This window comes from Alexandromys fortis, unplaced genomic scaffold (genome assembly GCF_014885135.2).
Source record: "Alexandromys fortis isolate MF-2015 unplaced genomic scaffold, M_Fortis_MF-2015_v1.1 scaffold_172, whole genome shotgun sequence".
Lineage (NCBI taxonomy): Eukaryota > Metazoa > Chordata > Mammalia > Rodentia > Cricetidae > Alexandromys > Alexandromys fortis.
In genome coordinates, this window is record NW_026068061.1 from 2,987,083 (window position 1) to 3,000,780 (window position 13,698).

Below are 13,698 nucleotides of genomic sequence, written 5' to 3' on the forward strand. Positions count from 1 at the left end.
TTTCCTTGCCCTGGTGTGGACAACGACCTTCTGAAAAGATTGTGCTCTACTTGAGACGTTTTTAAAGCCTTTGGTTTTTTACTGTTTCTTCTAAACCAGCTGAACTCCAAGACCAATCTGTTCTCTCATTTCACTCTTGTGGTAGTTCAGGACCACAGAAGCCACTTCTGTGATAACAGAACTAAAGATTACCTCCAAGAAAGAACCAGTCAACTTTTTTTTTTTTCCCGTGGTACCTATGTAAGTCAAGTCACCCTACTGTCTGGCTCATCCGTGCTATGTATCTACTTATTGACACAGTCCTGGCTCAGTGATCTAGGGCCATGTGAAGCAAATGATTCTCTCTCTGACATTTGTGGTGAGGGAGAGGGCTGTCCAGTTACAGGCCTGGTCTCTTCCTGTACGCAGTGCAGCTGAGCAGAGTCCCTGGGCTCCTCGCAGAGAGGCCTGTGTGTCCTGGGACACACCCGCAGCTATAAATGAGACTTCTCCTTTGGGAAAGGTGTGTTCACTTCTCCCAAAGGGTGGGGTTATTTTTTAGTAACTCTCTCTGAAAAAGGAGGAAAGAAAGGCACACAGAAAAATAACGGAGGTAGGAGAGGACTGACTCAACGCTAAAGAACTTGGGGAGGAAGAGAAGGAGAATCAAATGTGGACATCACCCGAGACCTGTCTGTGGAGCGGCCTGTCAGTGCTGCCACGCAACCGTCTGTGCAAACACGGTCTGCACGGAAAGGCTGTGCATCCTGCTGCTCCCTGCTTAAGTCTGTGCAGAAAGCAGTAAATAGCTCCCATTCTTTCCCAGCGAGAGGTCTGAAGGCTGTATTTAAGGTGGAATTTAGGCAGGGTTTCCCTTTTGACACAGAAATGCTTTCATATACAAATATAAAACTAGTTCATATACAAGTATGTATGAGACACTACAGCATATGGACATGACATCATTTATTTACCTAATAAACAGCAATACCAATTGTTTATAAAATGAGGATATTACCTAAATATGCTCTTATCCATGCTAGTGAAGGCTGTGTGTGCTGTAGAAGGTTTGGATCAAGTCATGTAGTCTGTTTCATTAAACCTGATTCTGTGTAATTCCAGGACGACACCCTGAACACCAACAATCAGTCTCCACCACAACTGAGGTGCCAGGAGCTCCGGGAAGAAGCTGGTTCCTCTGGGGCACTGTGAGGTAAACGCCCTGCCCCCATCTGCTTACCTCCAAGGAAACAGCTCAGACTCGTTAGCAGGATATCTGCCAGTGTCTCAAATGAGAATGTCTCAAGAATAAATAAGAAAAATAAAACAGCCAATATCCTGCTGTTGGATGTGAATCAATCAAATCTAAGAAATGACCTTTTCCTGAGTGAGCACGAGCAAACAGCACTTCGTTCCAACCTAAATAAGCTCTAATGATCATAAAACGCACACTGGTGGTTAAATACAATTCGTAGCTCTGGCCTGGGAGCCCAACCTCAATTCTGCAGAGGGCATTTCTAGGAGAGCCACTGCGCTCTGCACGTGAGTGCAGATTAGAGAGCACTGTCTGTGCTGATCGTATTTCCTGATGACATGAAGATGCCCTGGCTTTGAAGAGGAACACAGGGGTCGGCCTGTAGCTGGCATTCAAATGGTTAACAATATAGATCTGAGTTGAAAAAGCAAAATGAAAACACACATGGCAAGAAGGGTCTAGAGAATCTGGATAAAGGCCATTGTTTTGTTTTACACTAATACTGTAACAGTTGTCTAAGCTTTACATTACATCCAAATTAAATTGTATGAAGGAATCCAGGAGAGAGGTTGGCATGTTTACATTTTAAGGGATTAAGGGTTCTTATGAGGAGTTGGTTGAATAAACTGAGCTTTCTCCTAGTGTTTTCCTGGGAGTAAACTCACTTCTGCATAAAACATCTACATGGAAATGAACCAAAGTTACTCACTTCTCTTTTTCCCAAGGTTCTGTTGGGCTCATTTCTAGTGAAGCAACAAAGCTTTACAACGAAGAACAACTCTTATAAAAACCAATGCATCTCTAGGCCTCACAGAAGACAGAGGTCCACATCACCTGTTGACCCTGCCTTGGTCCCCACAGAAGACAGAGGCCCAACATCACCTGCTGATCCCACCTTGGTCCTCACAGAAGACAGAGGCCCACATCACCTGTTGACCCTGCCTTGGTCCCCACAGAAGACAGAGCGTCCACATCACCTGCTGATCCCACCTTGGTCCTCACAGAAGACAGAGGTCCACATCACCTGCTGATCCCACCTTGGTCCTCACAGAAGACAGAGGCCCACATCACCTGCTGACCCTGCCAAGGCTGGCAGTCTGGACTGCTGCTCTGAGGCCTGCTCTGCTACTTCTGGCCACTTCAGTGACATTATCCACCAAGTGGACAGGTCCATTCCATTCTAAGACCCCAGCTAAAATGTGAGTTCCAGGATGGAATGGGCCCAATCCCCCATTTTCTTACAGGGCTCTAGAAATGGAGTACAGTGTGTGAGTCTAACAGGAGGGAGGTGTTAATTTACCATGCAAAGCCTGTAGATAACCAGGGGATGAACTAGCTGCTGTCTGTCTAACAGGAGGGAGGTGTAATTTACCATGCAAGGCCTGTAGATAACCAGAGGATGAGCTAGCTGCTGTCTGTCTTCTCAAAACTTCATGTTTCTTCAGCTGGGGATTTTAGGTGAAGCTACTATAGTATGCTAAACTCAGCATGGCAATACCTAGTTTTATCAAATTAACCATTAATTGGCACTGGGAACAAGAACTAGGGTCTTATGCAGATGAGGCAAATGATACACTCATGAACTACATGTGCAGCCTCAAAATAACCAGTTTTTAAAAACAGAATTTTGGGGGCTGGATAGATGACTCAGTGGTTAAGAGTACTGGCTGCTCTTCCAGAGGACCCACCCACATGGCAGCTTACAGTGTCTAACTCCAGTTTCAGGGGATCCAGCACCCTCACACAGACATACACGCAGGCAAAACACCAATGCACATAAAAATAAGTCATTAAAAAATTTAGCTCTTAAAAACAAAAACAGTCTTCTAGCTATTCAAACTAACTTTGTGATTAAAATGTTTATCTGATTCCCAAATATCACCAAGTGATCATAGATTATTTTCCCAATTTTTTATAGGCCTGATGAATTTTGTTTAAGTTCTGATTTACTGGTTCTATTACCTGCCCTTGTCTAGCTGGTACTTACTGACAGATGAGTAAATACAAGGTTTATTTGCAGATGATGGACAGTCTTGCACCATGCTGATTTTACTTCAGCTGGAAATCTTACTGTAGATTTTAGTATTAAAAGAGGATCCGGTAGTTTCGGATCATGTAAGAAAAATGTTCATACTTTTAAATATCAAAATTATAGGCTTCTCCTCTCACTTTTGGTAAAGATGTTTCACCTATTTTATTTATATAAACAATTAGAGTGTGGTCTTTATAACTCTCCTGAAATGTCCCACAGAGCAGAAACAAACAGGTCCGCTGTGCTTTGACCACTGTACCCTCTCTGGATTGACAGGCAGTGCTGGAGCACCTGTGTTCAGAAGGCCAGTGCTGAGCCTGTTTGCATGCTTAACTACAAGAGAGCATGTACTCTTCAGGAGAACCCCTGGAGAGCGGAATAAAGTGAAGCTGCCCAGCCTGTATCAGCTCAGATCTTCCTCTAAACACCCTGGCATATTTTCCTGTAACCCCCAGATAAGTGAGAAGATACTGAGATACTATTACTGAGCCCCAGACTGTCAAAGAGTGTCACCAAACACTGGTGAGACTAATATATGGTTAACTTGATAGACTTTGTTTGGAGGAGGGCCATTCTAATTAAAATCCTGGGTTCACAAATCTATCCTTTATTCCTAAGACGAAACAGATTGCACACAATAGACAGCTTTCTTGCTAAATGGTGTGTTGGTGGAAGACTTTGGGGTAACTGCTATTCCTGAGATTTGAGAACATTCTGTGAAGGAGAGAGGACCTTGCAAAGACTCTTTGGGCTAGCAGTAGTTTATTTTTAATCTTAGAAGAGCAAGAGTTGATTTTTGACCATGTGTTTCTCATTTGTCCACAGCCAGAGTTAGCAGACAATGCACAGTCACCGGGAACCAGTTCTGTGAGGTCCTTTCAGTAAACGGGAGCAAAGGCTTTCTGCCAGGTTCCCACCTGCACAACCGTATTGACAACACCAACAAGCCTTAAACAGTGCTTCTCCCTTACCAACCTTTTATTGTCGAAATCAATCAGATTCACCAGAAGATTGGGAGGGTTGTTAGATTAACAAATAAAATACAAAGTGCACAGTGTATCTTCAGGCAGGTTTTTCTTGTTGTTGTTTTATGCTCTTATTCCTCCTTCTAAGATTATATGCTGCTTAACTGAGGTTCAAATCTAACTAGGCATTCTGAATTACATCTGGCAACCCTGGGAAGAGGACCCCTCTGTGATCACAGCCAGCCCTCCCAAAGCCAGTGCTTTGAGTCCGCAGTGGGAAGGGGACTGTGGCTTCTTAGCCAAGTGGAGGAGAGGACAAAAGAGACAGGGGGTTGGAAAATAAGAGTCACTGCTTTAGACTGAAGCCTGCACTGTCCAAACCGACATCGAGGAGCATTCTCTTCTTATGGGGCATGCTGATTGCATCCCATCTCCTTCACAAAGTGGCTGGGAGGATATCAGTGACAATGTGTTGGGCACCCAAAGGAAGGAAGCAATATTCTCCAGCTAGCCTCCCTGAGGTCCACAGATGACCTTCCACCCCTTCTTCAGGAGCAAAGGGCAGCCCACAGCCCTGGGGACTCCTGTCTGCTCCTCCGTCTCAGTGCAATGCGGCTCTGCTGGCTTATCTGTCTCTATTACCGGACTCCAGGAAGGCGAATGGGGACAGTGGCAGGTGAGGCAGACAGTGGGTCACCGAAAGGAGGAGGCCTGGGGCTGCAGAAGGATGTCTACAAGAGTGAGGGGGTTAAAATTAGGTGGGCCATGAGCAGCGGCAGCTGGCACAGGCCTGAGGTGACTTTAGGGACACTGAATCACTAGCAGCACTGGCCATAAAGACACCGTGGGAAGGAATGGAGCTGCGGATACGTTCAGAGTCTAAACCAGTTTGACTTTACCAACAAGGACCTGTCCCCTGCCAATGTACTACAGAATCCCTAGAAATAGTATCCTTAGGAAATGGTCAGATTATGCCCAAGGATTCAGGTAATTAAAATCACAGCAAGAAAATGAAATTAAAAATGACTACTTAACAGGAAGCTAAGGAAATAGTTCCGGTGCTTTCAGGGGAGGGCAGTGCAAAATCAGCTTCGAACTTGACCTCAAAGTGTTTATCAGTGTAGGAAAAAGCAGCCACAGTGTGAAAAGCCAAAACCAGCAGGAAAAATAGTGCTTCTCATTCTTGGTGGGGATGGTGTGAGTGAGAGGAACCATTGTATTACGGGTCTGTTTGCAAGCAATCTACAGAACGGTGTTATGGTTATTTTAGGGGAGAATTATAGGGCACTTTGATTTTATATCACTTTCTGTTCAGTTGTACATTCAGAAAGGCTGATCACCATGTTTCCCTCTGAAATAAATGTAAGTAAAAATAACTTAAATGTGTAAAATAAAACATATAAAACATATAGACTTAAGTGATACCTAACTAAACCAGGCTTCAAAAGATAATGGCACATGCCCACCACCTCAGGATCAGCCTGGGCTACATAACAATGTCTTGTCATTCTCAATTAAAAAAGGAAGGGAGAAAAAGGAGGGAAGGACAGAAAATTAGATTACAGAAATGAGAAGAATGAAAAAAGTCAAATCCTAAACACCAATGAACCAATGTCAGAACATCACCGGGCTCTAGGAGATCCTAAGACCGGCTACACCATCAGAAGTTGGGGAGAGAAGCCCAGTGAGAGACTTCGTGGGTGGAATTAGGAGCCATTCTTTTTTCCTTTCCCAGTTTGTGTCTGCCTGAAGCGACACTGCTCATCATCTGCTTCCTCTGAGCGTCTAACTGTGCATTTATTTAGCGCCAAGGCAGTGTGAGGAACTCTGCGTGAATCATTCCCACCAACCCCAGTACTGTGCTGTTTTACAAATAAACCCCTGGGGCTTAGGGGAGCAAGCAGCCAGCCATGGTGGGCAGGGAGTGAAGATGCAAACCAGCTGTGACTGGGGCCTGCTCTTAGGACTACCAGAGCCAGGGAGCCTAGCAGCAGGAGGGACCAAAGGCGCCACTTTGTTCACTCAAAGGTTTTTTTTTTTTTTTTTGAGACAGGGTTTCTCTGTAGCTTTGGAGCCTGTCCTGGAACTAGCTCTTGTAGACCAGACTGGCTTCGAACTTACAGAGATCCGCCTGCCTCTGCCTTCCAAGTGCTGGGATTAAAGGTGTGTGCCGCCACCACCACCCAGCTCCGCTCAGTTTTAAAACAATGCACAAACCCAAATCTTCACCACAGGAACGGTGTCCAGTCTATCTCTGCAGTAATTTTTCATCCCATAGATGCCACATAGTCCAAAAAGCCACTACATAAAATCGTTACCAAACTGGAAGTGAAGAAGAAGAGATGGCTAATTATCAAGGAACTAACAGAAACAGATGGGTGCCTGATGCAAATCTATCAGCACCACTAGTTAATTTTCAGGAACTCCAATAAAACCTTGGAGGTGCTTGAAGTATGAAGACATGTTTAACCAGAAAAACAGCTTTGGTTTTCTTTTTTGGATGTTCAGAATGGATCCTGGCTTTAATACCCGTGGATAATCACATCTCCATTGATGGTGGTGGAAGCTGGCACGCAGGTGGAGGCCATATATGCTTGAATAGGAACTTCTACTTAGCTTGGCCTTCATACAATCACACAAATGCAACACTTTGTAAGGAGCTTATAAGAAAGATCTGTAAGGAACAGTGAGAGACTACAATTAATCTCTGGCTGGCACTTTATGGGCCAGATTTGCCATAAGAGTCTGGCTGTAGGAAGGGCCAATTTTAATGACAGTTTACTCCAGTTCTGAACTGTGGTGACCAATTGACATTCTTTTGTCAGTTTCATTAGAATCAACATTAAACTTCAGCACTGCTATGCAACAGTCCAGCCTTCAGTTCTATGTGATATAGAAGAGCTGTGTTGTCAATCTTATTCTTTAAAGTCCTGAACAGTGGAGGAATGGATTTGAGGTGTGCTATTCTAAGTCTCTGGGCCAACCCAGTCAATTTGAGGCAGTCATAAAGAGTGCAGAGACAGCTTCCAAAGAAAGCAACTGTCACGGGAGAATTCTTGAGATTAAGAAGAAATCTTTGGAAGTATTTTTGCTAATGGGCTTCCCTGTCCTAGCACAAAAGCACCTGGCCTCCATTTCCTATGGTGAGGAAGGGCCCTCTGTGGTCTTCTAATCTACTCTTAAGGTATCCATCATGTAGGAAGTCCCTCTGTTCGTTTTAACAGAGGAACTACCTGGCTCAGAGAGGGTCCTGGCTAGACCACAGCCAGCACTTCTGAGGACCTCTCTGCCTTCTTTAGTGCTTTACACCATGGCCTCTGACCAGAGTCCAGAACTTTAGGGTAGGAAAAAAATCAGTCAGCCCCAGACCTGCTCCTAAAGACCCACAGGTGCAAACAATAACTTGCCTTGTACAAAGTCAGCTATCTAATCGCTAGGACAGCAGTCACGGCCCGTGGGGACCAGAATGCACGCCCCTTAGAAAACAGGTTAAAAGAAAGAAACGAAATCACTGCGAGGCCTGCGAGTTCCAGGTCAGGTATGCAGAGATGAAGAGTTAGCCTCAGTGAACACAGCCTAAAACAGAGCCAGTCAAAGGCTATCCCTAAGCAGGAATGTGGCCTGTAGATATGGATTGTTTGGCTTGTAGATATGGACAGTTTGGCCTGTCAGTGCTGGCTCTATGTTTGCATTTGGCCAAAGTTGAGACAGAGAGGGGGAAGGGGTTGAGATTTGACATCAAAGTCCAGTTTTTAGTTTTTCTTTTTCTTCTCTTATGAATGCCTGGCATGGCTGTGTCCACATTCCCTGCTCTTGGGCAAGAGGAAAGGTTGCCTTCTGGTTTGTTTTTGTGATGTAGAGTCCAGCTGGGCTCAAGTGGTCCAGCTCAGTCCAGGGCTGCCCTCCTTGGAGGGGCCTGAGCTCCCCAGGCTCTGTATGTCTAAAGCAGTGGTTCTCAACCTGTGGGTGGCAACCTGAGACCATGGGAAAACAGATATTTGCATTTTTTTTTTTTTTTTTTTTTTTGGTTTTTCGAGACAGGGTTTCTCTGTGGTTTTGGCTCGAACTCACAGAGATCCGCCTGCCTCTGCCTCCCGAGTGCTGGGATTAAAGGCGTGCGCCACCAACACCCGGCGTAGATATTTGCATTCTTATTCATAACAGTAGCAAAATTACAGTTATGAAGTAGCAAGGAAAATAAATTTATAGTTGGGATCACCACAGCATGAGAAACTGTATTGAAGGGTCGTGGCATCAGGAAAGTTGAGAACCACTGCTCTAGAGGCTTCCCCAGCCCCGGGCTATGTGATTCAGTTACCTTTCTTCCTTGTCCTCCTAGACCCTGGGAGCACCAAAGGGACTACACAGGGCCACTCCTTTCAAGGGTCAATTATGCTGTCTGACATTTTTTTTTAAAAAAGCAACACTGTCACAATTTAACCACAGAAAAGACTTATCTGGCTGAGGCTTTCAAATTCAGTGATAAGTGGTCTATATGACAGGAGCTTTCAAAGAAGATTATGAAACTGGAAAATATGTACGACAACACTGTAAGTAGACTAGAGAGGGTTAGAATCTCCTACAGCTGTGGAGAGAAACTCCTGGATGGTACAAAGCACTGCCGAGGGACCAGTGAGATGCTGAGGACAGCACTCAGCAAGTAAGGGCGCCTGCCACAAGGCCAAGGACCTGAGTCTGATCCCTGGCCACCAAGACTGACCCAGGTGACGGAAGCAGAGAACTGACTCCCAGAAGCTGTCCTATGACTTCCACAGTGTGCCCCCCACACATGTGAATACACACAACACATAATACGTTAAGAAATGCACCACTAAGTGGTGAGACAGACTGGACGGTTGGCATGGCAACCTTTACCTCGTTCCCTACACCCACCTTCCACTAAGACAGAGCAGACTGTAGATGAGAAACGGACTGAAAACACCCAAGTAGGCATATCTTGATAAAAATCCTTAAAAAGGAAGATCTGAGTTAATTCATGTAGTCTATATTAGCAGTGTGGGAACACTTTAATTATTTAATTATCTGGCTTCACACTTTACATACTTAATCGGACAGGCCAAAGCTGTGTTGAAACAGTATCATCTGATGAACTCCTCCAACCAGATGGCTTTATTACCTGTGTTAGCCTTGAATTACAACTTGGAAGCTTCAAATATAAATTCAGATTCAAAATCCCCATGTACTAAGGAGCACACCAAAGATGTGTGCCTGACCACGTGATACACTTAACCAGTCTACAGACACGAGACTCGTCGTCTAGGAGAACTAATAAACGCTGCCTCCTGCAAATGAGTTCGTACAAAGCAGGGGTGCAGTGCATCCCACACAGCCTCCCCACTCTTCATGGAATGAACACTGACTTCCTTAGAAGTCAGGCAGCCTGGATCTTTATTTACAGAGGAGGAACTCAAGGCTTCCCTACCTCACTGCCCACTCTAAGAAAATGGAGAGAATCTGGCAATTCTGTCGACTCTGCTGGGCACTGAATATTCAACACGGTATTCTTGTATGAGCTGGCTTACAGAAAGAAGAGCAGGGGCAGTGTGTGACAGTCCTCAGGAATTTTAGGGGTCTCAAACTGCAGGATAAAATAAAAGCTAGGGACACAGACCCACCTTGTCTGGCACAGGCCTTATCCTTAATGTTTCTCCTCTTCAGGAATAGTCTGGCTGCTGTGGTAAGTACATCCAAACTTGGCTTATCCATACCAAGTGGCTGAGCTGCCCACTCAACAGTTTGGATTACTACTTAACCAAATGTATGGGAAGCACATTCCAGTTTTATAAACCTCATACATATGCACATAAAAAGTAACTATCACCTATGATAAGCTTGGTTCCTGGTCTATGTGATGGCTTGGCCCAGCTGCATTCATGTAGGATAGAATGAGAAAAACACTCGCACATACTGGTCCTGCTAAAGTTCAAGGATGACTTCACGAGCCTGCTCAGATATTAGGAAAGAATACATGTTTCTATGGGAACCAAAGTAAAATGCTACACACCAGCAGCATCACTAAATACTGACTATAGAGTAGAGCCATTTCTTCTACAGCAATTGAAGGTTTGGAGAAAGGAAAGGGAGGAAGACAGCTCTGCAGGAATCTGGAGAGCATCTCCTATCACCTGAATTTTCTCAAATGTCAATTACCCACCCTGTCAACAATCATCTGCTTCTCCCCGGTCACAAAGCAGCAGCCTTCTTCATCACTCAAGAAAGCTGTGAAAAGCCCCTCTGACCAGGGCAGCAAGTCGGCTAACTGCAGATCTTCACCTATTCCGCCTATTCTCCAAACCCAACCCCCATCCTCACCCCAGCTCTGTATTAGTCCACCTGCTGCACCCCCACCCTGTACCCATCTCCAGAAGACCACACGGACGTGCTCCTCCAGATTTCCCTATTGCCCACTTACTGCTTTATTCCAGTCCTCATCACTTACAGGCGCGTCCTGGAAACCACGGGGCCACTCTGGCAGGGGAAGCAGGTAAGGTAACTGCAAACCTTCACCTCTCCCCTCCATTCTGCGAAGCCCGATCCCCCAGGCTCATCCTTAGGTCTGTAGCAGACCTTCTGTCATGGCCTCTGCTCACTCAATGTCCCTACTCTTGAGGACTAAGCAGGTGCTGGAAAACATCCTCCTTTCTTCCCCGCCCAAGGACTCTCAACCACCTCCAGCCCTTTCCTATTCCGAAGGGTCAGCTCCCAATACCTACACACGTTTTCCCTGGAAGCCCAGTGCGCACACCTATCCAGACCCCAGGAGCATTCCCTACCAGGCAATGCACTGCCACCACAGTCTCTTAAAGCCCAGAGGGGGCAACAGAAAACAAGGAACAAAGCATCCACCCAGCGAAGACACCACCAGGTATCAGCACCTAGAACTACAATCACCCTAAACCCAGGTGATTAGACATCAGTGCTGAAGCACAAGAAAAAGACCCTAAAATAGCCTTTGAGGTCCTTAAAGAGGAAATGAATAAATCCCTTAAAGAAATCCAGAAAAGCACAATAGTGAAAAGAAACGAACAAAACCGTTCAAAACCCAAAGTGGAAATCAATAGAATCAATAGAGAAAACACAAACTAAGAGAAATTTGGAAAGAAAAAGTTTAGGAACTTTAACAGAGGCAAGCCTAATTAACAGAATATAAGAGATGGAAGAGAGAGAATCTCTGGCACTGAAGAAATGATAGAAGAAATAAATACATTAATCAAAAAAATGTTAAATCTAAAAGTTACCAATATAAAACATCCAAGAAATCTGGGGAATTATGAAAAGACCAAATCTAAAAATAATAGGGATAGAGGAAGGGGAAGAAACCCAGGCCAAGGTCACAGCAAATATTTTCAACAAAACCACAAAAGAAAATTTCTCTAACCTAAAGTACAAGAAGCACACAGAACATGAAATAGACTGGACCAGAAAAAAAGTCCTGTGGCACATAATAATCAAAATATTAAACCTACAGAATCAAGAAAGAGTATTAAATACACCAAGTAACAGACCTGTTTGAATGCCACTTGACTTCTCAGTGGACATTCTAAAAGCCAGAAGCGCCTGGACACATGTTCTACAGACTAAGAGACCACAGATGTCATCCCAGACTACTATACTGGGCAAAACTTTCATTCACCACAGATGGAGAAAATAACCACATTCCATGATAAAACTGAATTTAAGCATTATCTAACTACAAAATACAGCTCTAAAGAAGATGCTAGAAGGAAAATTCCAACCTAAAGAGGCTAACTAAAGAGAATACATGGAATAAATAATCTCATACAAGCAAATCAAGAGAGGTAACACACACATACAACACCATCACCACCACCACCAACAAAATAACAGGAACAACAAACCCCACTCATTGGTCTCCGTCATCACCGATGGTCTAAATGCTCCCATAAAAAGATCCCTAACAGAATGGATGCAAAACCAGGATCCAGCTTTCTGCTGCATCCAAGAAACACATTTCAACATCAAGGATAGACATCACCTCAGGGTAAAGGGGTAGAAAATGATATTCCAGGCAAGTAGACCTAAGTAGCAAGCTGGTGTAATTATCACTCTAATATCTGGCAAAATAGACTGCAAACCAAAACTAGTCAGAAGAGATAGGGGAGGACACTACATAATGACCAAAGGAAAAATACACCAAGAGAACACTGAAATTCTTAACATTTATGCACTAAACACAGAACATCCATATTTGGAAAAGAAACATTAGTACAGCTTAAACACATATTGACCTCACACACTGATAAAGTGTGACATAAAAAACCAATTCTCACCAATAGGTCATCTAGACAAGGACTAAACAGAGGAATGCTAGAGCAAATTGACACTGTAAACCAAATGGATCTCACATTACAAAACATTTCATCAAACACAATAAAGTATCTTCTTGTCAGCACCTCATGACTGTAGTTGGACTTTTCTTTGGGCCACCAGCTCATAAATTATAAGAGACGACTTATTAATTATTAAAGCTTGGCCTACCTTAGGCTTTTTCCCAACTAGCTCTTATAACTTAACCTGTTTTTATTAATCTATGTTCTACCACATGGCTCAGTTACTTCTCTGTACCATATGTCCAAGTTGTTAGTGTCTAGCTGGCATCTCTCATGCACCTAGATTCATCCCAAGTTCCTCTCTTTGCCCAGAAGTTCCGCCTATTCTCTCCTGCGTACCTACTGGCCATTTGGTCCTCTATTAAACCAACCACAGTGACATAGCTTCACTTAGCGTAAAACAAATATTCAACAACATCTCCCCCCTTTTGAAATTGTGGCATCTTTTACTAATGCAGAAATTGCCTCATTATGGGCAGAAAATGAACACTGGCAAAGAGCTTACAGCAATTTCTTCAGAGAGATTAGCAACAAATATCTCAAAGCAAGAGACTTCAATTTATAAAAAGAACAAATGGGATCCTTCCTCACACTGTATGAGGAACACCAATTTCTGGAGCCCCTACATTCTAGACTGATGCAAGTAAACCAGGAAAGGCAGGTTATGTTGGGAAAAACGAGCAAAGTGGCTCAAAACCCTTATTTTTTAATTTTTATATTTTTTAGCTTCAAAAGCATTCTTACTGCCGGGCGGTGGTGGCACATGCCTTTAATCCCAGCACTCGGGAGGCAGAGGCAGGCGGATTTCTGTGAGTTCGAGACCAGCCTGGTCTACAAGAGCTAGTTCCAGGACAGGCTCCAAAACCACAGAGAAACCCTGTCTCGAAAAACAAAAAAAAAAAAAAAAAGCATTCTTACTTTTATCTGAAATATAGAACTTAATGGAAACCATTTACATTAGGATCCACCCCACACAGAGTGCTGACTTATTAATTTGTTATTAATTTTATATCATAACCAGTTTCCCTTCTCTCCTTTCCTCCCATTCTCTCTCCCCCAAACAAAGTTCCTTTTCCCTTTTTTCCTTTTTCCAAG

General features: G+C 44.0%; 1 protein-coding gene and 1 long non-coding RNA gene across 5 annotated transcripts in view; one reads left to right on the forward strand and one right to left on the reverse strand.

Moving 5' to 3' along the window:
- LOC126487460 (uncharacterized) overlaps positions 1-4,325 on the forward strand; it is a 34,542-nt gene extending 30,217 nt beyond the window's left edge. For all 4 annotated transcript variants that reach the window (XR_007588395.1, XR_007588394.1, XR_007588396.1 and 1 more), the window contains 3 exons: positions 1,102-1,192; positions 1,960-2,433; positions 4,092-4,325. This is a non-coding gene — a long non-coding RNA (uncharacterized lncRNA). The remainder of the gene's footprint in view (positions 1-1,101; positions 1,193-1,959; positions 2,434-4,091) is intronic.
- Positions 1-13,698, reverse strand: part of Siah2 (siah E3 ubiquitin protein ligase 2) — a 28,357-nt gene that overhangs the window by 5,262 nt on the left and 9,397 nt on the right. The gene's annotated exons all lie outside the window — the stretch shown is intronic.